Source organism: Nicotiana tabacum, chromosome 21 (assembly GCF_000715075.1).
Source record: "Nicotiana tabacum cultivar K326 chromosome 21, ASM71507v2, whole genome shotgun sequence".
Classification (NCBI taxonomy): domain Eukaryota; kingdom Viridiplantae; phylum Streptophyta; class Magnoliopsida; order Solanales; family Solanaceae; genus Nicotiana; species Nicotiana tabacum.
The window spans coordinates 81,382,552-81,386,363 of record NC_134100.1 but is presented as its reverse complement, the minus strand read 5'-3'; the positions used below and the strand labels follow the sequence as shown (position 1 = coordinate 81,386,363).

General features: G+C 35.9%; 1 long non-coding RNA gene across 2 annotated transcripts; it reads right to left on the bottom strand.

Annotated features, from left to right (window-relative positions):
- Nucleotides 1–574: 574 nt before the first annotated feature.
- On the bottom strand, nucleotides 575–2,554 carry LOC107811660 (uncharacterized). 2 transcript variants are annotated; one of them, XR_001653957.2, is made up of 3 exons: nucleotides 2,448–2,554; nucleotides 2,209–2,355; nucleotides 575–984 (listed from the first exon to the last, which is right to left on the bottom strand). It is a non-coding gene; the product is annotated as an uncharacterized LOC107811660 (long non-coding RNA). The 2 variants fall into 2 exon arrangements; XR_001653956.2 differs by having other exon boundaries at nucleotides 582–876.
- Nucleotides 2,555–3,812: the final 1,258 nt, after the last annotated feature.

Here is a 3,812-nt window from a genome sequence, read left to right as displayed (position 1 = left end):
GTATTTGTAATAGATATATTTTGCATTTATTGATTTGAGGTGAACGGTTGGGATAAAGTAAAAAATAATTCAACGCGTGACAACGATCTTAAGCACGTGAATTGAAGCAAGTCAAATCCTTTCACAACAGAATGAGACAAGAATTCATGCCTTTGTCTTTTTCTAAAACTAGTATCCGTACCTGCCCGTTGCGCGAAAAATATTAAATAGTATAATTTTTCATAGGAAAATATTACTTGAAAAATACGGTAGAAATAAAGAAGCATTCAAATGCTATTATTTATTAAACATGTAAATGCATTGGATATTCATACATTGAAGTCATGAGGAAACACACATATCCATTATAATGCAACTATTAAGGAAGATAAAAGAAACTTTTGATTATTGGTCACATTCAGATTCTAAGACATATATATTAGAACTTTATAAAAGTGGCAATAGATTCTACGCAATATTTGGTACACATAACAAAGTTTCTTTTAAATGCTAAGAACAAAATATTCCTTTGACCTGGTATCAAAGCATCAAGCATTGAGGGAATAGATCTTTGATCGTCAGTTATTAAAAATAGAATAAGATATTTGTTAACACAATATATCACTTGTTTTGAGAGCCACAACTGCGTAGCCTGCAATTATTTTAATGCTTCTTCATCATCATCATTCAAGGAGTTGAAAAACAATATTGAGAGAATGTTTTACAATATGGTAAGAAATCACATGAAATAAGCTCTAACATTATTAACTTCAGACCACTTGCCACAACATGAGGTCCTTCTCCTTTTAGAGCATTTGGCAGAATCAATTGTAGCTGCTCAATGCACGTTTTACAATGACTACTTGAAATGGCATACTGTGGCCAATTAAACTTCTCCTACATTTCAAAAGATGTCACCTCTAAGTGTTAAATAAAGAATATCATGCTGCAAAAAAAAGACGATGCGCCTGGAAAATATAAATGTTTTCGTCACAACTCGCAAAGCTGTGAAAAGCAAAATAACAGAAATTCAGAGATGAGTTCATAAGAATATCTGTATAAATCTACAAAGAATCCGGACCTGATTTTTTGCATATATTGTAGTTCAAGAAGTCCTTTTTGTAATTACACAAGCAGATCTCGGTTTTGACATGTCTACATAGAGATATAATCCTTTTACTCAGGGCGTGCAATGCGTTGAAAAGTAGAATGACAGAAATTCAAAAGTAAGTTCAAAAGAATATCTATATAAATCTGCAAAGAATCTAAAACTTATTTTCGTATACATTGTAGTTCAAGAAGTTATCTTTATAAAGACATAAGAGGTTCGTGGTTTCGACTTTCGATATGCCAGCACCAAGATATAATTTTTTTAATAGCGTGCACAAAGCTGTAAATAGCAGAATATCATAATTGAGTTCAAAAGCATTTCTGTATAAATATATAAGACATATGGACCTGATTTTTGTATATATTGTAGCCCCAGAAGTTCTCTTTTCAACGGCACAAGTAGATCAGTTTTTTAATTTGCCAGCAGAAAGATAAAATAATTTTAATCAGGGCGCACAAAGCCGTAAAAAGCAGACTACCATAAAATTAGAAATAAATTCAAAAGCATATCCGAATAAATCTAAAAAGAATCTTAACATGATGTTTGTGTATATTGTAGGTTCAGAAGTTCTATTTAACGGCACAAGTGATTTTGACTTCCACCATGATAAATAAAATAATGCATAAAAAATACATGATTATTCAAAAAAGAAATGAGGAAATCAGGGAGAACTAAGTAAAAAAAAAAGAATATGTAATTTGGGAGAACTACATTTGAAAAAATATTGAGGAAGTTCCAACACCATAATTTTTTAGCCAAATGATAGGCTTATTTGTATTCATCAAACATGTATTGCTAAATCAACGTACCATTTGAGGCTTTTGGTAAATCCTTCTTTGATTTTTATAGTTAAGTTTCAATATAAAATTTCTACATTAGCATATTAGAGTATGGATTTACTTGAATTAAAAAAAGTTAAAGCTGTAAGATCTTATATTTTTTATGTTTTGTAAAAGAATTACCTTTCTGTATAAATCGCAAGAATTACAACACGATGTACACATGCATTAAGAATAAGAGCTTCTAAAACACAATTTAATAGAAATATCATCTTAAGAAAGAAACATGTTTGTCAGGATAAAATCTATCATAGAAACCGTTAAGTCCGAAATACCTACCTGCTAACAATCATCTCCTCAGTAACCCTTGTGGCCAAACACAACGAACCAGTAATTGTAGTTGCTAAATTCTCAAGGGGAAGGGTGATCATCGGTAGGCCAGTCCAAAGTACATTTGTTGTAGTGGTATATGCATTGTAGAGTGGCCTAGGATAAAAAGAAACAAATTCATCAGTACGAGTTGAATGGACACCAAATATTGAAAAGGAAAGATGCAATAAAGTTTGTAGTATTCTAACATGCCGAGGCCAAGATCTGCCAAGGTGTTGCCTCAGAGTTACTCTTGTTTTATTGCAACCTTGTGCAACAGCAATTGGAAAAATAAACACTATTAAGTATATTCCCCACAACAGATTTGATATAATATATTAGCATCTGCATAAATATTATGATTTAGATTTGGTCGAGCAGTCTCACACTGATAATGGTAGAAGAGCTCTGTGTACGGTCAAAATCGATTCTCAGTCATAAAGACCGGTGGAGACAATAACATTTCAGTCGAAGGGTATCCGCATGGCGAGCTCGGACGAATTCCGAAGTGGAGACGTCGAGCTTCGAGCCATAAGACCAATCAACCGCAAAACTCGATATCATTATCGAATCCATATCCGGATCGGACTTCATGGTAACGACGACCGACACAAGCCCCGAATATCGATGCTCCAAGGCAGAACCGAGCTCGAACTAAGACTGGGGATTCAATCTAGCACCAAGCTCGAGTCAGTGCCAAGCTCGCAAGACAAGAGCCGTTTCAACCGCACCAAGGGAGAGAATCTTGGCGAGAATCAAGGGAGAGACAAACCATCATAGGTTCTCCACTATATGTATTATTTTATTATGTTGTTATAGACAAAGTAATGACCCTCTACTATAAAAGGGGAGATAGACTGCAATAGGCAAGGGATGAAGATTTTATTGTGCTTGTTCTTCTAATATTTTTCAGTCTTCCCTTCCATCATTTTCCATTTTCACAGCAAAAATACCTGTATTGTCATTTTATATCAAAAAAATTTACATACCCTTAGAACCATATTTAAATTTAACGTTATCCGATTTTTCAGGTAAACAGTTTGGCGCCCACCGTGGGGCTGAGGGTAACGGTGATTTTCTGATATAAATCTACAGTACACTTCAGCTTACAACTTCGAATTAGCCATGGCTCTACCTATCGACCTCGAAGCCGGCCTTCAAGATGAAACCAACAACTTGGTGCCTGGGGCCGGAAGGCTACCTAACAACGGTAACGAGGCTCGAATCGAAGAACCCAAAATTCGAGCCGAAGTACCACTGGATATCAATTCGCAAATAGCTCTAGAAGCGAATCAGCGTTCTGAACAAGAGAGGAGCGTTCAGGGCGGCGCTCGATCTATATCCCGAGACACCTACAGCACGGGGGAAATCGGGGTCAGCTTGCGTATGATTTTCGAAATGTTGCAAGACCAACAAGTAGCAATAGCTTAGTTGCAGAGCCGAACCCATACGCAAAGTGGGCCGAACTCCAATCCGCTTCTTCGAGAAGTCACACCCAGAACGGAACCCGCCGTAGTGAAATCAAACGAGCGGAAATCGGGGATTGCTCCTGAAATTTCCGAATTGCTCGAGGA